Source organism: Salvelinus sp. IW2-2015, unplaced genomic scaffold, assembly GCF_002910315.2.
Source record: "Salvelinus sp. IW2-2015 unplaced genomic scaffold, ASM291031v2 Un_scaffold3019, whole genome shotgun sequence".
In the NCBI taxonomy this organism is placed as follows: Eukaryota; Metazoa; Chordata; class Actinopteri; order Salmoniformes; family Salmonidae; genus Salvelinus; species Salvelinus sp. IW2-2015.
Genome location: NW_019944311.1, coordinates 67,088 through 93,569, shown reverse-complemented (window position 1 = coordinate 93,569; position 26,482 = coordinate 67,088). Strand labels below are relative to the sequence as shown.

General features: G+C 46.4%; 1 pseudogene; it reads left to right on the top strand.

Annotated features, from left to right (window-relative positions):
- The first annotated feature begins 5,956 nt into the window (after positions 1-5,956).
- LOC112075183 (nuclear factor 1 X-type-like) overlaps positions 5,957-26,482 on the top strand; it is a 30,018-nt pseudogene continuing 9,492 nt past the window's right edge.

Sequence of the window (26,482 nt, the reverse complement as noted above, 5' to 3'; positions counted from 1 at the left end):
TGTCTGGGATGATGGTGTTGATGTGTGTCATGACCAGCCTTTCAAAGCACTTCATAATTACGGATGTGCTACAGGGCGATAGTCATGTAGGCAGGTTACCTTGGAGAACAGACTTGGACAAGGAGAGATAAAACATGTCAGTGAAGACACTTGCCAGCTGCTCTGTGCATGCTTTGAGAACGAACGTTCCCTGGTATTCCGTCTGGCCCTGTGATTGTTAACCTGTTTAAACGTTTTGCTCATATTAGCCACAGAGAGCGAAATCACACAGTCATCTGGAAAACAGGGTATTTCACGCAAGGCACAGTGTTATATTCCTCAAAGCGAGCAAAAGGCATTTAGCTAGTTTGGGAGTTCTGCATCGCTGGGCAACTCCCGGCCGGGTTTCCCTTTGTAATCCATTATCATCTGCAAGCCCTACCACAGATGACGAGTGTTTTCACCTTCCTCCTATATTGTCCTTTTGTTTATTTCAATAGGATCTTTGGAAGGGTTGCCCCAACAAATAAATTTTTTCGAGAGCAAACAACAAATCGAACGCATGGAGTTTACTAAAAGGTAGAGGCGCTTGGATGAAACTGATGGTATGGTCAGATGACATGAAAATAGTACTCTTTTGGCCACGCACACCAGTGGTGGTTTGGCGTCAAAATAATGATGCATATGCAGAAAAGACCCTCATAGCTACTGTAAAATATGGTGGTGGATCTTGTTATGGGGCTATTTTGCTTCCACTGGTCCTGGTGTCCTTGTTAAGGTCAACGGCATCATGAACTTTGCCAAGTACCAGGACATTTTAGCCCAAAACCTGGTTGCCTCTGCCTGGAGGCTGAAACTTGGCCATAAGTGGATCTTCCAGCACAATAACCCCAAGTGCACATCAAAATCCACAAAGAAATGGTTAATTGACTACAAAATCAACATTTTGCAATAACACCCCATTGAATTAAAGAGGGCAGTCCATAAGCGCAGACAAACGATATCAAGGATCTGGAAAGATTCCGTCTGAATGGAGGAAGATCCCAATGTGTTATCCAYTCTCATAAAACATTGTAGAAAAAGACTGTGACATTATTCTCGCAAGGGGAGGGTGGCGGAGTATTGACAGCTGGAGTGCCAATAACTTTGACACCTATCTTTTTGTGATTTTGTTTTGTATTACTTGTTAAACAAAATGGCTTTCTCTGAGCAAATGTAWTAGTAAAAAATMGCATACAATATAGCTCATAATTATTTATTTTATACATATTTTTTTMCTCATCTTTTTCAAGGGTGCCAATAATTTTGGACCTTGGAGGTGTTGTGCGGTAGGCTGTGGGGTTTTGGGGGGTAGGAGTAAAGGATGTTAGGGGAGCTACAGGAGCTGCAGGGGCATGATTTGGGTTTCTGGGGAGGGCCTGGGGGGCTGTGGAGTACAGATAAGAGGTCTGGATGTGTGTCTAGGATGCTGGGGGGAGGATGGGGGAGAGACAGAGACACACACACACACTGTGGGGGAGGCCGGGGGGGCTGGCTGCCTCAGTGCCTGCAGCTGGCGTCGGGGTGATAACCAGCAGGCAGTTCCTTCTCTGTAGTGACATAGAGATACACATAAGTGGTACTGAATAAGAGTTCACCAGCAGTTATAGTAGGGCTAGGCTAGCCAGGCTAAAGCTACCAGAGATGTAGAATCAGCTGTGCTGTGACYGTCAGTGTGACCACTTCACCAGAGTGGGGTTCTAGAGTGATGTTCTAGAGCACTGGGGGTGCTGTTAAATGGSGGTTGTCAGTGGGCRTGTAGTYTTGACTGTCCTGATAWCTCTTATCATCTRTGATAGGAACAGAAGCTCTCTCTCTGTCACGCATGCTTCTTCAATCACACCTATATCTGGGCCAAGGAGCAGGTCCAAGTGGTGCTAACCACTAGCCTACAAATCACTCACATCAAAGCACATTTACTGGGGATTGACTGAGGAGAATKTGTTCAATCAATTTGTATCATTCCAGAAACCCTYATTGMMTTGAGGGTTCTGTTTACTGTGTTTATTCAGTTAGACCACTTTAACACCAACTGCTTTCCATTGGATTGTAGCTCTGACACACACAATGTGCTGTACGTACCGTGTCGGAGAGTCACCGCTTCTTATTATAGARTCAGGAGGCGAAACACAAGAGGAAGAAAGTTCAGTGGACGCTATTTTCTTTCTTAACAGTTTTCGTTGGCCAACGTATATGTTTACTTTGAGTCTGTGTGTGTGTGTGTGTGTGTGCGCGCACGGTTGTGTGTGAGTGGCGTCAGCTAGCTGGAATGCTTCGCTACCGCCAATGCTAAAATGGCTGCCAAGCCATAAGATGGCTGCCAGGAGCAGCGAGCGAGAAAAGATAACGAGAAAAAATAAAAGAGGGAGAAGTCTGCAGAAGGGAGGAAAAAGGAGCTCTCTTTCTATTCTCTCTTTCTGTTTCTCTCCCTCTCCGCCTTCTCTCTCTCTGTCCCAAACCTCTTCTCCTCTCTCTTTTCTTTCCTTCCTGTTCTCTTTCTCTCCCTCTATCTCTCTCCCCCTATCGCTCTGTCTCTCTACTTCGCTCTTTCTTTCTCCCTCTCTTGCTCTCTCTCTCCCTCTGTTCCTCACTTTCTCTGTACTCTCTCTCCTCTCTCAGCATTAGCAAGCAGTGAGAACGGTCTGTTTTTGTTTCTACTAGCTAATCTCGTGGCTTAGTGTGGAGGCTGTGCTGTGTGTGTGATTGTGTGTGCGGGTGGGTGTGTGTATGTGTGCTTGGTTGTGTGTTGTGCATCTTGTGTATGTGTCTATGCGTGTTGGCATCAGTTCTGCTCTGTTATCACCTACATGCTGCAGATAAACACCTCTGTTAGTAGGCCTGGCTGTGGCCCTGCAGTGCATGCCCACGCCACTGGTACTGTACACGCATACACACGCACTCCGCCATTCAGAAACATACACTCATGCTTGGTTCGTGCCCTGAATGCTGATTGGCTGACAGCCGTGGTATATCAGACCATATACTGTACCATGGGTTGACAAACAATTTATTTTACTGTTCTAATTACGTTGGTAGCCAGTTTCTAATAGCAATAAGGAACCTTGTTTTTTGTTGGTATATGGCCAATATACCATGGCTAAGGGCTGTATCCAGGCACTCTGCAGTGCGTTGTGCGAGGAACACCCCCTCGGGCCTTATTGTTAATTATACATAGACTACATTCTGTGCATGGACATAGACCACAAACACACACACATGCCAGATAGCACACAGTGCATACACAAAGAAACACACGCAATCACCAATAGTACTTTTCTGTGTCAGCCTTGGTTCTCCACTGTGTTCTAATGGATCAGGTAGCCTGTAATGACACATGCTGGAGGTTAGGGAGTCTTTACTGAAAGACTTCTGCTGTAACAACCTCTCCCTTGTGGCTGTAATCTCTACTCTAGTCCCTGGCTTCTGCGGCCTACCAATGCCAAGAGCAGTAATAAGGCTGTGACAGCTGTGTGCTTGTGTGTAGTGGAGTTGTGTGTGTGTGTGTGTAGTGTGTGTGTGTGTGTGTGTGTGTGTGTGTGTGTGTGTGTGTGTGCTGTGTGTGTGTGTGTGTGTGCCACTGCTGTCTCTGTCAATATCTAAAGGCCACTGAGTTTCCTTCACCTTTACCACACTTAGCCTTAAATCCCCTCCCTGGGAAGTAAGATGGCGCAGTCAGCCCAGGGGGGGGGGGGGGGGGTGGTGTGTGTGTGTGGTGTGTGTGTGCGCGCGCACCATCCAACATCTAACAGCGCAACCATATCCCTCTTCTTAATCTCACTTAATACCTCCTTGCTGGCAGGGTTTTAGGCTGCATAAACAGAACACCCTTAAACACACACACACACACACACACACACACACACACACACACACACACACACACAACGACAACAAAATACTGACACCTTGAGACAGGAGTTGAGGGGGGGGGGGTAGGACATTGGGAACATTCTGTGACATTGATATATACAAATAAACACTGTATACAGACACCCTCCTTGACCCTTAGTGAAGCAATCTCCCTACTCTCCTCAAATATCCCATCTGTCAGTATGAATCTATGACTGAAGTTCAGAGGGGTTCCAACACCTCCTCCCTTCCTCTTTCCTCACATACAGCAGTATACTTTGTATCCACCACAGCCAAGCTAAATCCCTCTCTTCTCTTCTAGAATCTGGACAATCAGACAGCTCCAGCCAACAAGGAGACACAGACATCAAGCCTCCGCCCAATGGTAAGAGAACACTCACCACACACACACACACACACACACATCACACATCACACACACACAGCCACGACAGCTTCTAACAGCACACACACCATGGCGCGCTCCCAGCCGCACCTCCCTGAGGTGAACGAACAGCGTACACCACTCACACAGCACGAGAAACCTCAGGTGGCCTGCAGAGGAGAGAGAGGAGTGTTCGACACAAGGGATGAGTGTGTGTGTGTGTGTGTGTCAGTGTGCTAACGTGCCATGGTTGTGTGTGTGTGTGTGTGTGTGTGTGCTGTGTGCGTAGCTAGTGTGCTGTCGATGTCACAGTGTGTGTGTTGTGTGTGAGCTAGATTCACACACACTGTGACACACTCGATATGTGGCTGAGTACAGCTTTCTCTCTCTCCTTACCTGCAGGGACTCAGGTGAGTGCAGACTCTCTCTTTTGATATGTCATCGTAGGAGTGTGTCGGATCCTATCGTGTGCTGACTGCTGGAGTCAGGGTTGTCTAGCAGAGTGAGGTCATCTACGCCCTTCTCTCTCATCACGTATGCTCTATGATAGGCTCTAGATCTCTGCTGCATAATATGGAGCTCATATCTAGGCTGTCTATGCGTATCGTAGTACGAACAGTCTATATCCTTAAGCTCTAATCGTACTCTGTCTACTATCTCGACTAGAAATGAGAGGAGGGTCGTGACGCGATGCTAGGAACCAGCTCTATCTAGGCATCTCTTAACCACTATAGCTCAATCTATTCTAACGTCATAGATTCTGCTCTAATCATACTTCGTACAGATCTGCTGAGCATAGCATTTGAGGTAGCATCGTAGGGTCTATGAAGTCGTCTTTCATAGTAGTCTACGTATCTCAGGTATACAAGTCGCTCGGATGCTTAGTGCATGCGTCTATACTATCTAGTCTCTCTCTAACTATAGCTCAATCTATCTCTATCTATAGCTCTATCTATCTATCTCTATCCATAGCTCTATCTTAAGCTCTTATCATCTTCTCTATCTCTATTATTCTCGATCATAGCTCATCATATCTCTCTCTAACTACAGCTCTATCTATCTCTCTCTACACCATAGCTCTATCTATCCCTCTCTATCTATAGCTCTATTTATCATCTATCTATAGCTATTACTATCTATCTATCTACTATCTATCTATCTATATATCTATCATCTATCTTCATCTATCTTATCCCTATCTATCTATCTATCTCTATCCATAGCTCTATTAAGCTCTATCTATCTGTCTCTATCTCTATAATCTCGATCTATAGCTCTATCTATCTCTCTCTAACTACAGCTCTTATCTATCTCTCTCTAACCATAGCTCATCTATCTCTCTCTAACTATAGCTCTATCTATCTCTCTCTAACTATAGCTCTATCTATCTCTCTCTAACCATAGCTCTATCTATCCCTCTCTATCTATAGCTCTATTTATCTCTATCTATAGCTATCTATCTATCTATCTATCTATCTATCTATCCTATCTATCTATCTATCTATCTATCTATCTATCTATCTATCTATCTATCTATCTATATTATCTATTTCTATCTATCTCTTCTCTCTCTCTCTCTATCTCTCTCTATCTATAGCTCTATCTATCTCTCTCTATCTATACCTCTATCTATAGCTCTATATATCTATCTATCTCTCTCTATATATAGCTCTATCTATAGCTCTATCTATCTTTCTATATCAATAGCTATATCTATCTCTCTCTCTCACACACACTCACCATCTCTCTCTTCTCTCTCCGTCTCTCTTATCCCTCATTTTTTCTCTCCATACTCTTCCAATGTTCTCTTGGCTGGCCATTTGTTCTTCAAATTCCACAATCCAAATGCTGATTTACTGTCTTCTAAATCTCTCCTCCTCCTCCTCCTCCTCCTGTTCCTGTGTTCTCCCAGCTCCTGTAGCCACAGCGTCTGGTCCTAACTTCTCCCTGGCTGACCTGGAGAGTCCTGGCTACTACAACATCAACCAGGTGGCTCTGGGGCGACGCTCCCTCGCATCCCCCCCTTCCACCAGGTACATGTAGGTCTCACTTAAATTAAGTTCCCTCCACTCTATGGTTCCTAGGTGAAACAAACAGCTTAGCGGTCACACAGGTTCCACCCACTCAAAGGTTCCTAATTGAAAAGAGCTSCTCCTCCACCAGACCTGYGTTCAAATAATATTTGATGAAGGAAAKCAAATACGGTTTGAACCCAGGTCTGATATCTACAGGCTGTACTCGATAGTATGTATGTGGGACATTGTAGACCGCCTCAGTTGATAACCGTTATGAGTGTTCTGGTCCATTCCATCTCTGAGAGTTCCATCTCTTTCTTCTCTCTCGTTGTGTCTCTCTGTCTTTCTAGTCTTATAAATGTGTGATGCTCTCTCCTTCCCCCCCCCCCTATCCTTCTCTCCACCTCTCTCTCTCTTTCTGTCTTCTCTGGCACTGTAGGTCTGAGGTCGAGCTGTACGCAAACCTTCCACGGAGGTAGTTATTCTGACACACATACAGACACAAACACACACACACACACACACACACAGACACACATACACACATACACACACACACACACACACACTACCGACTATACTTATACTTAAAACAAACTCAGAAAAGGTCCTGTGCTCACATCTCATATCCTTAAACATACTCTCACCCACATCAGCCTTTTAGGTTTACCTCTGTGTCTGTTTTCAACCCTCTCCTTCCTGTCCATTTCTACTGTTCTCATTCTGCTGTCCTCATCCTCTGCCTGAACTCTCAATGTGACTTCCCTGGTTAAATAAAGGCTGAAGGGGAGACACCAAAAAAAAAAAAAAAAAAAAAAAACCCGGACAGGGAGACAGGAGCAGGGAGACAGGAGCAGGGAGACAGTAGTGGGAGACAGTAGTGGGAGACAGAAGTGGGAGACAGAAGTGGGAGACAGAAGTGAGAACAGAAGTGGGAACAGTAGTGGGAGACAGAAGTGGGAGACAGTAGGGGAGACAGTAGTAAGACAGGAGCCGTGAAAAGTAGTAGAAGACAGGAGCGAGGGAGACAGAAGTGGAGACATAGCAGGAAAGTAGTGGGAGACAGGAGCAGGGAGGACAAGTAGGAGACAGTAGCGGGAGACAGTAGTGGGAGACAGAAGTGGAGACAGGAGCAGGAGAAAGTAGTGAGAAGACAGGAGCAGGAGACAGTAGTGGAGACAGGGAGCAGGGAGACAGGAGCAGGGAGACAGGAGCAGGGAGACAGAAGTGGGAGACAGAAGTGGGAGACAGGAGTGGAGAACAGAGCAGGGAGACAGGAGCGGGAGACAGGAAGACAGTAGTGGGAGACAGAGCAGGGAGACAGTAGTGGGAGACAGGAGCAGGGAGACAGTAGTAGGAGACAGGAGCAGGGAGACAGTAGTGGGAGACAGTAGTGGGAGACAGAAGTGGGAAGTAGCAGGAAAGTAGTGGGAGACAGTAGCAGGGAAAGTAGTGGGAGACAGGAGCAGGGACAGTAGTGAAGACAGGAGCAGGGAGACAGAGCGGAGACAGAAGACATAGTGGGAGACAGAAGTGGGAGACAGAAGTGGAGACAGTAGCAGGAACTATGGAGACAGGAGCAGGAGAGAGTAGTGGAGACAGAAGTGGGAACAGAAGTGGAGACAGGAGCAGGGAGACAGAGTGGGAGACAGAAGCAGGAGAGATAGTGGGAGACAGGAGCAGGGAGACAGCAGTGGAGACAGGAGCAGGGAGAGAGTGTGGGAGACAGGAGCAGGGAGAGAGTAGTGGGAGACAGGAGCAGGGAAAGTAGTGGGAGAACAGGAGCAGGAGACAGGTAAGTGGAGACAGGAGCAGGAGACAGTAGTGGGGAGACAAGAGCAGGGAGACATAGTGGAGACAGACAGGAGACAGGAGCAGGGAGACAGGAGCAGGAGACAGTAGTGGGAGACAGGAGCAGGAAGACAAGAGGGAAGACAGGAGCAGGAGACAGTAGTGGGAGACAGGAGCAGGGAGACAGGAGCAGGAGACAGTAGTGGGAGACAGGAGCAGGGAGACAGTAGGAGACAGAGCGGAGACAGTAGTAGGAGACAGGAGCAGGGAGACAGAGTGGGAGACAGAGCAGGAGACAGGAGCAGGAGACAGTAGTGGGAGACAGGAGCAGGGAAGACAGTAGTGGGAGACAGCAGGGAGACAGTAGTGGAGACAGAGGGAGACAGGAGCAGGAGACAGTAGTGGGAGACGGAGCAGGGAGACATAGTGGGAGACAGGAGCAGGGAGGACAGTAGTGGAGACAGAGTAGTGAGTAGTAGGAGCAGGGAGACAGTATGGGAGACAAAGTGGGAGACAGGAGCAGGGAGACAATAGTGGAGACAGGAGCAGGAGACAGGAGCAGGAGACAGTAGTGGGAGGACAGGAGCAGGGGCAGACAGTAGTGGAGAAGGAGCAGGGAAGGAGACAGTAGTGGGAGACAGGAGCAGGGAGACAGTAGTGGGAGACAGGAGCAGGGAGACAGGAGCAGGGAGACAGTAGTGGGAGACAGGAGCAGGGACACAGTAGTGGGAGACAGTAGTAGGAGACAGGAGCAGGGAGACAGTAGTGGGAGACAGAAGTTGAAGCAGAAATGTGTAGGGCTCATTCAGGGATCGAACTGGATTCCTGCCGCAGGGGAAGCAAGTGTTAACCATTCGACCAGACTCCGGTCCAATAGTGCACTACTTTAGACCAGGGCCCTAGTGTACTACATAGGGAATAGGGAGCCATTATTGACTCTTCTCTCCCTCTTCCTCTCCGCAGCTCTAACAAGAGGAAGTCGTTAGACGACAGTGAGCTGGAGAGCCCCACAGACGACGTCTTCTACCCCGGACGCTCCCCAGCCGCAGGCTCCTCCCAGTCCAGCGGCTGGCCCAACGACATGGATGCAGGTAGGACACTCCCCCTAGCCCCCAAACTCTACCTTTACCCTTATACCTGTACCCCGACCTCTGGACCATTCTTACCGAACTCTTCTCCCCAATCTCACCACAACACACTGTTCTTCAAAACACCTAACTCAAAACACCCCTCCCCAAAACACCTCTTTCCTTCTCACTTGTCACTCACTGTTCCAAAATCCAGACTGGCAAGATCATCCTCACTAGCATACCACTTAGAAAGCTTGCCCAACGCTTCATTCTAATTGGTGCGCTAGTGTGAATATTGGATAGGAGCCTGTCTCTTCTAAACTGATTTGAAACTGACTTCATAACTTTCCAGAACACCTCTTTGCTCCTGTCTCCATTTAAATTGATTCGAGACCAGAAGTGATATTCCACCTATTCATTAATACTAGTGGAGACCTTTCACACACTCTTGTCTCCCTAAGACTGATTTGAGACCAGAAGTGACTCCATAACCTCTTGTTCCCACCTGTAACCAGGTGGAGACCTTCATTCCCCATCCCCAAGCTCACACCATGTTGACCGGCACCTGATAAGTAAGCAACAATGCAGTACAGTAACCATGAACTAACTTTACCACAATGTTATCCATGTTCGATCACTACTTCAACTACTGTCTTAAAAATCTTAAGCTACCCCCCCTTTCTCTCTTTCTCTCTGCATCTCCCTCTCTCTCTCTCTCTCTTTTTCTCTCTTTCTCTCTCTCTCTCTGCCTCTGCCTCTCTCTCTCTGCCTCTCTCTCTTTCTCTCTGCATCTCTCTCTCTGCTCTCTCTCTCTTTCTCTCTCTCTGCCTCTGCCTCTCTCTCTCTGCCTCTCTCTCTCTCTTCTCTCTCTCTCTCTGCCCTCTCTCTCTGCCTCTCTCTCTCTCTTTCTCCTCTCTCTGCCTCTGCCTCCTCTCTCTGCATCTTCTCTCTCGCTCTCTCTCTCTTTTTCTCTCTTTCTCTCTCTCTCTCTCTCTCTGCCTCTCTCTATGCTCTTCGTCTCTTCCCCCGACTCCTCTCTCTTTCGCCCTCCTCTCTCTGTCTTCCCCACCCCAAACTCTCTTTCTCCCTCCTTTCTCTCCCCCCCCTCTCTCTCTCTCTCACCCTCTCTCTTTCCTCACCCTCTCTCTCCCTCTCGCTCTCTACCCCTTTGTCTCTCTCTATATCTCTCATTTGTTAACCCTCCCCTTCTCCACCTACAGTGCAGACAACCATTTGGCCAGTGTGCAGGAGAGGAAGATAAAACATGAAACACGATGGAGTGCAGTTCCTTACCATGGTTAGAACACATTACACTCATATTCCCCCTACTGTAATAACTCATATATCCCTACTCTATATAACTAATATCCCCCTACTGTTATAAACTCATATCCCCCTACTGGTATATAAACTCATATCTCCTACTGTTAAATACTCATATCCCCCTACTGTATGTAACTCATATCTCCTACTGTAATATAACTCATATCACCCTACTGTTGTATAACTTCATATCCCCCTACTGTATGTAAACTCATATCTCTCTACTGTGTAAAATAACTCATATCACCTACTGTATATAACTCATATCCCCCTACTGTAATATAACTCATATCTCCTTACTGTAGTATAAACTCAATATCTGTTTTATATAATCTACCTGTTAACTACATCATTCCTCTTTCAATATGTGTTATCTGTATAATTGTATACTTGTCATAGGCGACACCAATTCAAACCTGCTCCACTTTTCAGCAGCCACCAAAAACACATTGCACTCATATCTACCCACACTGTGTATAACTCCTATCTACCCACACTGTGTATAACTCAGTCATTCCTCTTTCAATATGTGTACACTCAGTGTATATCTGTACATACACCAAACTCACACCTTCTTTACTGTTATTGTTACCACAGCTACTGTTCTTTCTCTCGCTCTCTCTCTCTCGCTCCCTCTTTCTGTCTCTGCTTCTCTCTTTCTCTCTCTCTCTCTCTTCTGTATCTCTCTATGTCTCTTTCCCTGCTCTCTCTCTCCCCCATCTCTCTCTCCCTTCTCCCTCCATCCCCTTTCTCTAATTGAAAACATGTGCAGCAGTAGAAACCCTAGGGAGAGGAGGGAGGGAGAGAGGTTCTGTGCTAGGCCCTATGGTTTGCTCAGACCTGCTCCAGTTAGCTGAGCTGTGAATTTAATTAACACCTCACCACCACACACACCACCACACACACAACCACACACACACACACACACACACACACACACACACACACACACACACACACACACACAACACACGCACCACACACACACACACACACACACACACACACACACACACACACACATGCCTGCTTAAGTGCTTCCGCATGCTCAGTTCGGCTGCACCAGACTGAACTTGGCTCGGGGAACCAAACGAGTGTGCGTTGCATAACCTTAAAAGACCTTCGCTTGAAAAAATCATAAAAAGCAGCAATTGTACGATGTTTGCCATCTTGAGGCGCCACCGAAGATAAACTCAAGAAATCTGTCATACATTTCTTTGGTTTTGCAGAGGAGAGCTTAGTCGCGCAATTTTACATCTAACTAAGATGTTGGTACAGTATTTCTCAAGTGGAAAAATGTGCATTGAAAATGAGTTGTCTAGCGTTGAATGACAACAAACACTGAAGCGAGTAGTGCGTAAAAATTGTCTGTCCTACGGTTGCAACACAATCACTACCAATTCTAAACTGCCTCTGGAGAGCAACGTCAGCACAAATAACTGTTTCTTTGGGAGCTTCAATGAAATGGTTTCCAGGCCGAGCAAGCCGTACACAAGCCTAAGATCACCATGCGCGATTGCCAGTTGTCGGCTGGATGTGACTCAGGAGAAGTGGAAACGCTTCTCTGGAGTGATGAAATCACGCTTCACCATCTGGCAGTCCGACGGACGAAATCTGGGTTTGGCGGATCCAGGAGAAAGCTACTGCCCGAATGCATAGTGCCAACTGTAAAGTTTGGTGGAAGAGGAATAATGGTCTGGGGCTGTTTTTAACGCCTACAAACATACAATGACATTCTAGACAGTTCTGCTGCTTCCAACTTTGTGCCAACAGTTTAGGAAGGCCCTTTCCTGTTCAGCATGACAGTGCCCAAAGCGAGTCCATTACAGAAATGGTTTGTCGAGATCGTGTGGAAGAACTTAACTGACCTGCACAGAGCCCTGACCTCAACCCCATTAAATACTTTTGGATGAATTGGAACGCCGACTACGAGCCAGGGCCTAATCGCCCAACTATCGAGTACCTGACTCACGTAATGTCTTGTGGGTTGAATTGGAAGCAAGTCCCCGCAAGCAATGTCTCCAAATCTAGTGGGAAAGCGACTTCCCAGAAGAGTGGAGTCTGTATATACAGCAAAGGGGACCAAACTCTCATATTAATGCAGATGGATGTCCACATACTTTTGTTCATATTACTGTAGTGTATGTTAACTATCTGATTGCGCAGCGGCCTTAAGGCACTGATCTAGTGCTAGAGGGCGTGGTCACTACAGACCCTAGTTCGATCCAGCTGTATCACAACCGGCCCTGATTGGAGTCCATAGGGTGGCGCACAATTGGCGCCAGCGTCGTCCAGTTTGGCCGGGTAGGCCGTCATTGTAAATAAGAATTTGTTCTTAACTGACTTGCCTAGTTAAATAAAGGTTAGAAAACAATAAAAAATGGTCTCTGGACAAAAGTAGTAAACTACATAGGGAATAGGCTGGATGCAGCCCTGCACGTCCCTCTCTCGCCAATTAATTTAACCAAATGAGAAACCCAAATGAATTACAAATTGTGAGGCATTTGTGTATTTAGTATGTAATGTTGTATGAGAGAAGCTTGTCGACTTTAGAAGAGGTGGTCGTGTGTCCTTTTCTGAGGGATTGAGGAAGGAGAAAAGAGAGATGGAGAGATAAGAAGGGTGATCAGTTCTACTGTCTGGCAGATGAAATGAGATTTTAAATGGGAGATGGTAAGGTGTCCAATCAAAAACGCTACTTTTGAACACTGGGTAAAATAATATGTTAATTGTGTAGATACTCTGCTAAGATAACCAAATGCGTCCAAACCTCGTGTCTCTCATAATCCGTTCAAAAATGTATCTGAGTTTTACCCTTGTAGGAGGGTCAAAATTTAGGCCAGCGGGGGAAAAGAAGTGCTCATAAATCAGGACAACAACATTCGTCAGCTAGGCTGGATGCTTGGCGAAAATGAAGAAATACCGGACAGGCTTACCAATGAATCCTCATCTTTCTTCTCAAATTCCTGAGGACAATAAAACAATGATACAGGTAAGCATGGGTATCAATGGATATCAATTTTGAGACATGACATGATTTTCAATATTTAGTATACAATGTTCATATTAATGCGAATTTCCTGTTTCCTTTTCGAGAGTTCTCACAAAACAAGTGTATCTTTGTGAAATGTCACCGGAGTACTGAGCGTAACGAAAGCTTTTTTATTTTCAAAACCTTGAACATTTAATTCAGCTCTTTGCGACCCGTGGAAACAACTTGAGAGACGACCACCACGAAATGTGAAACGTTTTCGGCGATAACGCTGCACTGCTCTGTCAACAGAGTTCGCTGCTTATTATGGGATGTATTAGGGTACGACATCTGACTTTTAGGATATGATGTTAATGATGTGATAGAGAAAGACCCCACTGAACGATTCAGAACATGAAGAATCAAATTGGTCTTGGTAAAATTACTTTAAACAAAGGAAGTGAAATATCAACACCAAACGCGACACTCTTAGCGTGTGTGTTGTTTTCTGGAGGGTTCCACCTGCTACAGCAAACCACAGCTGGGAGTTCCTATCCAGGTGGGGGGTAGGAAAATCAAGGCAGCACACACAAACAAACGGGACCAGTAAAAAGAATCAAAAACACACAGGTGCCTGCAGGCACACACCACCATAGCCAACCCCGTATTCTACTCCTCCATAGCCAATTGAGCACAAACATGCAGAGACAGACAGACAGGACAGACAGACAGGACAGACAGACAGACAACAGACAGACAGACAGACAGGACAGACAGACAGACAGACAGACAGACAGACAGACAGACAGATCTAGTATGTACAGTAGATGTCGCAAGCAGCCTTGCTACATACACACACACACACACACACCACACACACACACACACACACACACACACACACACACACACAACACACACACACACACACACACACACACACCACACACACACACACACACAAGCTCAGTCCCAGATGGCTGCTTCTGTGTGGTGGCTGTGGTGTGTGTGTGTGTGTGTGTGTGTGTGTGTGTGTGTGTGTGTGTGTGTGTGTGTGTGTGTATGTGTATGTGTGTGTGTGGCCTTGGGAGTAGCAAGGCTGCTGGCGACATCTGCTCCACAGGGGCTGGAGGGAGAGTGAAGTGTGTGTGTGTGTCTCGGGGCGCTGGGGGTTAGAAATAACCATGATTTCAAATGAGTTCCAAATGATTCTGAAATGTTTAAGACCACTAGAGATTTGCAAGGGGCCTCTGCTGCTTCTAATATGAGTTAGTTAGAGCCTTTGATGGTCTTCTACACTACAGGGTGCGTCCCAAATAGCACCCTATTCCCTATACAGTGCGCTACTTTTGACAAAACACTATATAGGGAATAGGGTGCCATTTGGCACGCAGCCTCTGTTTAGTCTGGACAAGGGAATTCCTTCTGGTTTCCCTTTTACTGCTTTAAGCCAATGCGTGTGTGTGTGTGCGCATGTGTGCACGTACGTGCGTATGAGCGTGTGTATGAGCGTGTGGGTACATACGTGCTCGTGTGTTTGTGCGAGCAAGAGACTGTGTTTTGAAGGCACATCTGGTGGCAGGCCTGTTAGTGTAGAGAGGCAGAGAGGTCAACAGGAGCACTTGATTGGTTGCCAGTCCACTGCTGTGGTCTGCCAGGAGGAGAGAGGACAGTGTAGTGAGACACACACACACACACACACAGCCAGAGTAGATACATAACATGGGTCTCGTCTCTGTTATAGTGGGGGAAGCCACTGGATGAAATCCTCTGTCAGTTTGTCCCTCTGTGCTCGTATATAGTGGGGCATACACTGAGTGTACAAAACATTAAGAACACCTTCCTAATATTGAGTTGCACCCCCACCACCACCTTTACCCTCAGCCTCAATTCACTGGGGCCGGAACCTTTGCACAAGGATGCTGGCCCATGTTGACTCCAATGCTTCCCTCAGTTGAGTCAAGTTGGCTGGATGTCCTGTGGGTGGTGGACCATTGATACACACATTAAACTGTTGAGAGTGAAAAACCCAGCAGCGTTTCAGTTCTAGACACACTCAAACCGGCGCCCCTGGCAACTACTACCATACCTCGTCACAGTAACCGCTGTTGTCAAATCAAATCAAATGTATTTATATAGCCCTTCTTACATCAGCTGATATCTCAAAGTGCTGTACAGAAACCCAGCCTAAAACCCCAAACAGCAAGCAATGCAGGTGTAGAAGCACGGTGGCTAGGAAAAACTCCCTAGAAAGGCCAAAACCTAGGAAGAAACCTAGAGCGGAACCAGGCTAAGAGGGGTGGCCAGTCCTGTTCTGGCTATGCCGGGTGGAGGTAATAACAGAACATGGCCAAGATGTTCAAATGTTCATAAATGACCAGCATGGTCAAATAATAATAATCACAGTAGTTGTCGAGGGTGCAACAAGTCAGCACCTCAGGAGTAAATGTCAGTTGGCTTTTCATAGCCGATCACAGTAACCGCTGGTGTCAGACGTCACAGTAACCGCTGGTGTCAGACGTCACAGTAACCGCTGTTGTCAGACATCAAGAGACCACTGGTGTCAGACGTCACAGTATCTCTGGTGTCAGACGTCACAGTAACTTCTGGTGTCAGATGTCACAGTAACCGCTGGTGTCAGACTTCACAGTAACCTCGTGTGTCAGACGTCACAGTAACCTCTGGTGTCAGACATCACAGTAACCGCTGGTGTCAGACGTCACAGTACTCTGGTGTCAGACTCACAGTAACCGCTGGTGTCAGACGTCACAGTACCCGTTGGTGTCAGACGTCACAGTAACCGCTGTGTCAGACGTCACAGTAACCGGTGGTGTCAGACTTCATAGTAACAGTGTCAGCGGTGGATCAGGCATGGTTCTCCACCTCTCTTCCATGGCTCCAATTAGTCTGACAGCTACAATACACCCGCTCTAGTCCTCTAGCCCCCTTGCTCCTAGCCACATAACCTCCTGGCCCCCTAGCCTCCTATCCCCAAGCCTCCTATCCCCCAAGCCTCCTGTCCCCTAGCCTCCTAGCCCCCTAGCCTCCTGTCCCCATAGCCTCCTAGCCCCCTAGCCTCCTACGCCCCAAGCCTCCTATCCCCCTATCCCCTAGCCTCCTATCCCCCAAACATCCTATCCCCTAGCCTCCTATCCCCCTAGCCTCCTAGCCCCCAAGCCTCCTGTCCCCCTAGCCTCCTAGCCCCCTAGCCTCCTAGCCCCCTAGCCTCCTATCCCCCAAGCCTTAGCCCCAAGCCTCCTATCCCCTAGCCTCCTAGCCCCAAGCCTATCCCCCAGCCTCCTGTCCCCCTAGCATCCTATCCCCACAGCATCCTAGCCCCCAAGCATCCTATCCCCCAAGCATCCTATCCCCCTGCATCCTATCCCCCAAGCATCCTAGCCCCCAAGCATCCTATCCCCAGCATCCTATCCCCCAAGCATCCTATCCCCCAGCATCCTATCCCCTAGCCTCCTAGCCCCCAAGCCTCCTATCCCCCTAGCCTCCTGGCCCCAACATCCTATCCCCCAAGATCCTATCCCCAGCATCCTATCCCCAAGCATCCTAGCCCCAAGCATCATCCCCAAGCATCCTATCCCCTAGCCTCCTATCCCCCTAGCCTCCTAGCCCCCAGCCTCCTATCCCCTCTCTGCCTAGCCTCCAGCCCCCAAGCCTCCTAGCCCAAGCCTCCTATCCCCTAGCTCCTATCCCCCAAGCCTCCTATCCCCCAAGCCTCCTATCCCCCAAGCCTCCTATCCCCCTAGCCTCCTATCCCCCAAGCCTCCTAGCCCCCAAGCCTCCTATCCCCCTAGCCTCCTATCCCCCTAGCCTCCTATCCCCCAAGCCTCCTATCCCCAAGCCTCCTATCCCCCAAGCCTCCTATCCCCCTAGCCTCCTATCCCCCAACATCCTATCCCCCTAGCCTCCTATCCCCCAAGCCTCCTATCCCCAAGCCTCCTATCCCCCAAGCCTCTATCCCTAGCCTCCTTCCCCTCGCCTCCTTCCCCTAGCCTCCTATCCCCCAGCCTCCTGTCCCCTAGCCTCCTATCCCCCAAACATCCTATCCCCCTAGCCTCCTATCCCCCAAGCCTCCTAGCCCCTAGCCTCCTATCCCCCAGCCTCTAGCCCCCTAGCCTCCTAGCCTTGGTTATAAATGAAACTCACACACACACTATACCCACTAGATCCTAGCCTGGTTAACTAAAAATGAAATATGTCTATTAAAGACATAAATTCACACATATTAGTCACTCCCTCCCTCCCACCTGCTGCAGACTTAACTCTTTCACACTGTTTTGTTTACACACCCCCACATGCAATCTATCTCCATAGACTTTCACACATACCCAGCTGGAACCGGAAGAATTGTGGTTGAATGGGATTTTAATGTCAGGACCACAGAAATAGACCACAAGTTTGGAAACAAATATTGTCTGTTAGGATTAATATGAAAATGACTAAAAAATAGTATGAAAAGGTCCTGGGTCTGAATGTTAAAGTGAAATGTGAGTTTGTGTGTAATCGGTGAGTGTTTGTGGTAATTGCAGTGAGTGTTTGTGGTAATGTCAGTGGAGTGTTTGTGGTAATCAGTGAGTGTTTGTGTAATCAAGTGGAGGTGTGTTGTGGTATATGAGTGTTTGTGGTAATCGGTGATGGTGTTGAGTGTTGTGGTAATCGGTGAGTGTTTGTGGTAATCGTGTGGATGGTGTGAGTGTATGTGGTAATCGGTGAGTGTTTGTGTGGCGTGTGGTAATTCGGTGAGTGTGTGAGTGTTTGTGGTAATCAGTGAGTGTTTGAGGTATCGGTGAGTGTGTGTGGTAATCAGTGAGTGTTGTGGTAATCAGTGAGTGTGTGAGTGTTTGTGGTAATCAGTGATGTGTGTGGGTAATCGGTGAGTGTGTGAGTGTTTTGTGGTAATCGGTGAGTGTGTGAGTGTTTGTGGTCATCGGTGAGGGTGTGAGTGTGTCTGCTAATCGGTGAGTGTTTGTGGTAATCGGTGAGTGTGTGAGTGTTTGTGGTGAGCGGTGAGTGTGGGTGGTAATCAGTGAGTGTGTGAGTGTTTGTGGTGAGCGGTGAGTGTGTGAGTGTTTGTGGTAATCGGTGAGTGTTTGGTATCGGTGAGTGTGTGAGTGTTTGTGGTGATCGGTGAATGTGTGAGTGTTTGTGGTATCGGTGAGTGTGTGAGTGTTTGTGGTGATCGGTGAGTTGTTGAGTGTTTGTGGTAATCGGTGAGTGTGTGAGTGTTTGTGCTAATCGGTGAGTGTGTGAGTGTTGTGGTAATCGGTGAGTGTGTGAGTGTTTGGTAATCGTGAGTGTGTGAGTGTTTGTGGTGATCGGTGAGTGTGTGAGTGTTTGTGGTAATCGGTGAGTGTGTGAGTGTTTGGTAATCGTGAGTGTGAGTGTTTGGGTGTGATCGGTGAGTGTGTGAGTGTTTTGTGTGATCGGTGAGTGTGTGAGTGTTTGTGGTAATCGGTGAGTGTGTGTGGTACAGTGAGTGTGTGAGTGTTTGTGGTGAGCGGTGAGCGGTGAGTGTGTGAGTGTTTGTGGTAATCGGTGAGTGTTTGGTAATCGGTGAGTGTGTGAGTGTTTGTGGTGATCGGTGAGTGTGTGAGTGTTTGTGGTAATCGGTAAGTGTGTGAGTGTTTGTGGTAATCGGGTGTGTGTGTAAGTAATCGGTGAGTGTGTGAGTGTGTGTGTGTGTGAATCGGTGTGTGTGTAGTAGAGTCGGTGAGTGTGTGAGTGTTTGTGGTAATCGTGTGTGTGTAGTAATCGGTGAGTGTGTAGTAATCGGTGAGTATGTGAGTATTTGTGGTAATCGGTGAGTGTGTAGTAATCGGTGAGTGTGTGAGGGTTTGTGGTAATCGGTGAGTGTGTGAGGGTTGTCGTGTGTGTGTATGTGAGTGAGTGTGAGATGAAGATAATGAACCATGTTTAACCATCTTATGACATGTCCATCTCAGACATTCCTAGAAAGGAAAAGAAACAAAACGAAAAATACTGCTACATTTTCACAGGTTCCACTCTGACATCACTCACTCTCTCCTTCCTTCACTCACATTCTCCCACGCTTTTCTCGCCTCTCTCCCTCCCTCCCTTCATCCCTCCCTCTCTCCATTCCGTCTGCTTGTCTTTCTCACTGAGCAGCTGCAGGCTCTATACTGTAGTTTATATACAGTGTTTCTATTTTGAATGGAGCTTCATATAGCTCATGGTAGGCTGTGGAGCTTTGGAAAGAGGAGAATATTCAGCCAATCTTGGAAGACAATGGATGTAGATTTAAAAATGCTTGTAGATTTAATTACTGCCTTGATTCAACCCTACATCAAACCTTCCCCCACCCTGAGCACCCCGAAGCCACAACTTCAATCCTCCCATTATATTTTTTGAGGGCACTGTTTATACTGAGAATTCTGCAAGTCCTGAGCCCGCCAGCCTGGGATTGGTTAGGAGAACGGCCAATATCCAACAGGACTCAAAGCAATGCACTGTCATCAGCCAATCAAAGTGCTTTAAAACCAATCAATCAAAGAATAACAATTTCTGTTGTTATAATAAATGTTTTGATTTAAGTGTAGCAGCCAGTCCAAAACATTGTACATTAAACCCAACTCCTCTTCTCCCACATTTTCATATTATTTTTTATATTGATCCCATTTATTTGTTGTTGCCAGGACTGTCCTCGCCTGGTTCTCTTAAGAAGCCGGGGAAGTTTGATTTCAACGCCCTGTCGCCCCAGACGAGGTCCCCCCGCATGACGTTCACACACCACCCGCTGCCCGTGCTGGCAGGAGTGAGACCAGGTGAGCCCCAGACCCAACCCCTAAAGTCCCTCACCACCCTTATAGAGAAAGAGAGGGAGGGAGAGAGAGAGAGAGACGGTTGATAGATGACGTTCACACACAACACYATGGCAGGGGTGAGTCCAGGTGAGACCAAGCCCTGCCCCCAGACCCCACCCCCTTATAGATATACAGATCTCTAGACCCCACCCCCTTATAGATATACAGATATTTAGACCCCACCCCCTTATAGATATACAGATCTCTAGACCCCACCCCCTTATAGATATACAGATACTTTAGACCCACCCCCTATAGATATACGATCTCTAGACCCCACCCTTATAGATATACAGATATTTAGACCCCACCCCCTTATAGATATACAGATATTTAGACCCCACCCCTTATAGATATACGATCTCTAGACCCCACCCCTTATAGATATACAGATACTTAGACCCCACCCCTTTAAGAGATATACGATCTCTAGACCCCACCCCTTATAGATATACAGATATTTAGACCCCACCCCCTTATAGATATACAGATATTTAGACCCACCCCTTATAGATATACAGATATTTAGACCGCACCCCCTTATAGATATACAGATCTCTAGACCCCCCCCTTATAGATATACAGATATTTAGACCCACCCTTTATAGATATAAAGATCTCTAGACCCACCCCTTATAGATATACATCTCTAGACCCCACCCTTATAGATATACAGATATTTAGACCCCCCCCTTATAGATATACAGAATATTTAGACCCCACCCCTTTAGATATACAGATCTCTAGACCCACCCCTTATAGATATACAGATATTTAGACCCCACCCCTTATAGATATACAGATATTTAGACCCACCCCCTTATAGATATACATATTTTAGACCACCCCCTTATAGATATAGAATCGCCAGACCCACCCCTTTAGATATACAGATCACTAGACCCCACCCCCTTATAGATATACAGATATTAGACCCCACCCCCTTATAGATAAACAGATCTCTAGACCCCACCCCTTATAGATATACAGATATTTAGACCCACCCCTTATAGATATACAGATCTCCAGACCCCACCCCTTATAGATATACAGATATTTAGACCCACCCCCTTATAGATATACAGATCTCAGACCCCACCCCTTATAGATATACAGACTCCAGCCCCACCCCCTTATAGATATACAGATCTCCAGACCCCACCCCCTTATAGATATACAGTCTCTAGACCCACCCTCTTATAGATATACAGATCTCCAGACCACCAACCCTTATAGATATACAGATCTCCAGACCCACTCCCTTATAGATTACAGATTCCTATCCCCACCCCTTATAGATATACAGATCTTAGACCCACCCCTTATAGATATACAGATCTCTAGACCCACCCTTATATATACAGATTCCAGACCCCACCCTTATAGATATACAGATATTTAGACCCCACCCCTTATAGATATACAGATCTCTAGACCCACCCCTTAAAGATATACAGATCTCTAGACCCACCCCTTATGATATACAGATTCTAGACCCCCCCCCTTATGAGATATACAGATATTCTAGACCCCACCCCTTATAGATATACAGATCTCTAGAGACCCCACCCCTTATAGATATACAGATTCCAGACCCCCACCCTTATAGATATACAGATCTCTAGACCCCACCCCTTATAGATATACAGATCTCTAGACCACCCCTTATAGATATACAGATTCAGACCCCACCCCTTATAGATATACAGATATCTAGACCCACCCCCTTATAGATATACAGATCTCTAGACCCACCCCTTATAGATATACAGATCTCCAACCCCACCCCCTTATAGATATCAGATCTCTAGACCCCACCCCTTATAGATATACAGATCTCTAGACCCACCCCTTATAGATATCAAGATCTCCAGACCCACACCCCTTATAGATATACAGATTCTAGACCCCACCCCCTTATAGATATACAGCTCTCCAGCCCACCCCCTTATAGATATACAGATCTCTAGACCCCACCCCTTATGGATATACAAATTCTCTAGACCCCCCCAATACTATAGTCACTGAGAAAGAAAGAGAGAGAGATGGGAGAGAATCTTATTGACCCAATTGCAGAGACCACTTTCAGCAAGACAACTAGCAGCAGTAGTAGAATTGAACCACTTTGATATGAGAACTAGCGATAAGATCCAGAGAGCTCTTGACATTTATTATCATGGCCTGCAACAGTTCAGCTCTATTCTCTCTCTCTCATCACTGTTTTCCACACTCTGTCTCACTCTCTCTGCTTGCTTTATTTATTTTGTGTGTCTTCATGCCACAGTCATTCCATGCCCATGTGATCGAGCCAGTTCTGTTTCAAACAGGGCAAACACACACAAGTGTAAAGYGCGTACACACGCACACACACGCACACACACACACTAGTTGTTTCAAACGGCCCGCCCCCTCGCCTTATAGAAGAACGTTGTGAGGATAACAAAATGGTCTCCAGGCCTCCGGTCTGAGAATTCCTCTTCTCCCTCTGAGATACGAGCCTGCCAGCTACTGTAGTCCCTGTTGAGTTTCACTTTCCAAAGGAATAAATACATCCCCCACTCCCTCTTTCTGTCTCTCTCTTTTCCMCCATCCCGCTCTCTTCTCTCTCTCTTCTCTCTCTCTTCTCTGAGGATTGGCCTGGTCCGCAGCCAAAGCAGCCCTATCATGTAAAGGTCATTTGGACTCTTACAGCTCTCCCCTTCACATTTCACTAGAATAGCTTAAGAATTGTACATTTAYATTGGTATACATTTGATATAGATTATGTTATACTATTCATTTTCATTTCCTAGTATAACAACAGGGATGGATTGTTTMAAGTATATAGAGCTTGTCCAAGTGCTAGAAGAGCTGTACATTCTATTATTCTATTGACTTCCTGTTACGTGAAGATGTGTCAGACCAGCTTCAGGTATATCTGYTTCATAGKTGACCCCTTCTCCCAGTTAGAATGTGTCTACAAACTGCTAAGAGGTTAGTCTGTAATAGAGTTGTAGTGTGAGACTGAGACCGTGTTTAGGCTCCATAGGAGGAGGGGAAAAGGAGGGGGGTTGCTAAGATGGCCGCCGTCCAAATAGAAAGTCCCTCAGAGGCCACGCTGCTATAAAGAGACCAATGAAAGAGAGGGAGAGAGGGATAAAGAGAGAGGGCGAGAGAGAGGGCGAGAGAGGGATAGAGAGAGACTGGAGAAGGGGTGAGGGAGAAAGGGGGAGAGGGATAGACTGAGGGAAAGGAGTGAGGGAGTGAGGGCGAGAGAGGGATAGAGAGAGACTGGAGAAGGGGTGAGGGAGAGGCTTGACATCAGTAGCTGGGATGGAGCTATAGGCATAGGCGTTGTCTGGGTTAGTTTATTTCCTGTTGGCAGGGTGTGGATGCCAGGTGTGACTGTTGTCTGTTTATTCTGGTAGTCAGTCTGGTCTAGTGAGCCCACTTTCTCGAACACACACACACACACACACACACACACAACACACACACACACCACACACACACACACACACACACACACACACCACACACACACACAACAACACACACACACCACACACACACACACACCTCCATACACTGGAGAGATAGAGGGTGACAGACAGACACATTCACAGATGCAAGTCCCTTGCAGTCTACAACCAGCTTGCCTGTTTCCAGTGCCAAATCGCCAAGGCACAGAATCTCAGAAGACACCGTCACACACACACACCACACAATGACTAATGTCTATAAGGGATTTAGCGGTGGGATTTAACTCTCCCAGCTTCATACTACTGGGCCGAACACACAGCAATGATAGGCTATGATTGATTACACATTCCAACAAGCATTACAACAGGAAAGTGGTGTGTGTGTGTGTGTGTGTGTGTGTGTGTGTGTGTGGTGTGTGTGTGTGTGTGTGTTGTGTGTGGTGTGTGTGTGTGTGTGTGTGTGTGTGTGTGTGTGGTGTGTGTTGTGTGTGTGTGTGTCTGACTGTACGCTTCAGTGTGTGTGTGCATATGCATGTGTGGTGTGTGTAATACATGTTCTGCATGTGTGTGTGTGTGGGTTCAAGGCTGTGCTTACTGTAGATAGACAGAGAATACAGAAGAGATGTTTTGTATGAACAGGACCAGATGTTGCAGCCTTGGATGATTCTGTTCATTTAGATACACAAGTAGCATTAGACTCCCTGTAGTACAAACCACAGGGGGAAATCATGTGACGTCCACTCTCTAACTCTCTCTAATCACCACACTGATAAACACACTAATAAATCACATGCATTTACATCTATAGTAAACCTAGAGAAAATAATGTGACGTCCACTCTCTAACACTCTGTAATGACCACACTGAAACCAATCTGGCATCAGATGAATTAACAGATTTATTCAAACCAGTAAATAGGGATTCAGTCTAGTGTGTTGGATTACATCAGTTACTCTATTCAGTCTAATGTGTTGGATTACATCAGTTACTCTATTCAGTCTAATGTGTTGGATTACATCAGTTACTCTATTCAGTCTAATGTGTTGGATTCATCAATTACTCTATTCAGTCTAATGTGTTGGATTACATCATTACTCTATTCAGTCTAGTGTGTTGGATTACATCAGTTACTCTATTCAGTCTAGTGTGTTGGATTACATCAGTTACTCTATTCAGTCTATGTGTTGGATTACATCAGTTACTCTATTCAGTCTAATGTGTTGGATTACATCAGTTACTCTATTCAGTCTAATGTGTTGGATTACATCAGTTACTCTATTCAGTCTAATGTGTTAGATTACATCAGTTACTCTATTCAGTCTAGTGTGTTGGATTACATCAGTTACTCTATTCAGTCTAATGTGTTAGATTACATCAGTTACTCTATTCAGTCTAGTGTGTTGGATTACATCAGTTACTCTATTCAGTCTAGTGTGTTGGATTACATCAGTTACTCTATTCAGTCTAGTGTGTTGGATTACATCAGTTACTCTATTCAGTCTAGATGTGTTGGATTACATAAGTTACTCTATTCAGTCTAATGTGTTGGATTACATCAGTTACTCTATTCAGTCTAATGTGTTGGATTACATCAGTTACTCTATTCAGTCGAATGTGTTGGATTACATCAGTTACTCTATTCAGTTAATGTGTTGGATTACATCAGTTACTCTATTCAGTCTAATGTGTTGGATTACATCAGTTACCTATTCAGTCTAATGTGTTGGATTACATCGTTACTCTATTCAGTCAATGTGTTGGATTACATCATTACTCTATTCGTCTAATGTGTGGATTACATCAGTTACCTCTATTCAGTCTAATGTGTTGGATTACATCAGTTACTCTATTCAGTCTAATGTGTTGGATTAATCAGTTACTCTATTCAGTCTAATGTGTTGGTTACATCAGTTACTCTATTCAGTCTAATGTGTTGGATTACATCAGTTACTCTATTCAGTCTAATGTGTTGGATTACATCAGTTACTCTATTCAGTCAATGTGTTGGATTACATCAGTTTACTCTATTCAGTCTAATGTGTTGGATTACACCAGTTACTCTATTCTGTTCTGATTTTGTGTCACTTTTGTGTTTCTAAATGTATTGTATATGATTGTGTCTGGAGTGGGATTACATGGACCCAACTAACTCTCCTCCCTCTGCTACTCTCCCCTCTGTCCCTTCTCACGCTCCTACTCTTCCCCTCTCCTCCCCTCTCTCTCAGGGAGTCCCCGTGCCTCAGCGTCAGCTCTCCACTTCCTCCTCCTCCATCATCCAGCAGTCCAGTCCCTATTCACTCACCCCACCATCCGCTACCACCACCACCAGGACCCGCTCAAGGAGTTTGTCCAGTTCGTCTGCGCGCGACGGCTCGGGGCAGTCCGGGGGACAGGTGAGAGGTCAGGGAGGGTTGGAGCGGGGTGGAGGGGACATGGGACACACACAGACTGTTAGGGTTTCACTTCACACAAACGGACTAAGACCCTTGCACTTCCACACAATCCGTTGTACTGGATTGCCCCCCTATAGAAAAACGGTGGAATATTCAGCCATTTTTATTTGCTGCTCTGCTGGGATTCTACCACTAGACCAGGACACAAACCCTTCTTATTGTCCACAATCTCAGATCCCAGATCTATATTTTTCCCTCCCTTTTTAAGTTCTGTATGTCCCAGTCTAACTCCCACATTCTGTCTGTCTTCCTGCTTTAGTGTCCTCCAGTATTTATTTCCATTGTCGTCATGGTTTCCTGTGTGTTTGTG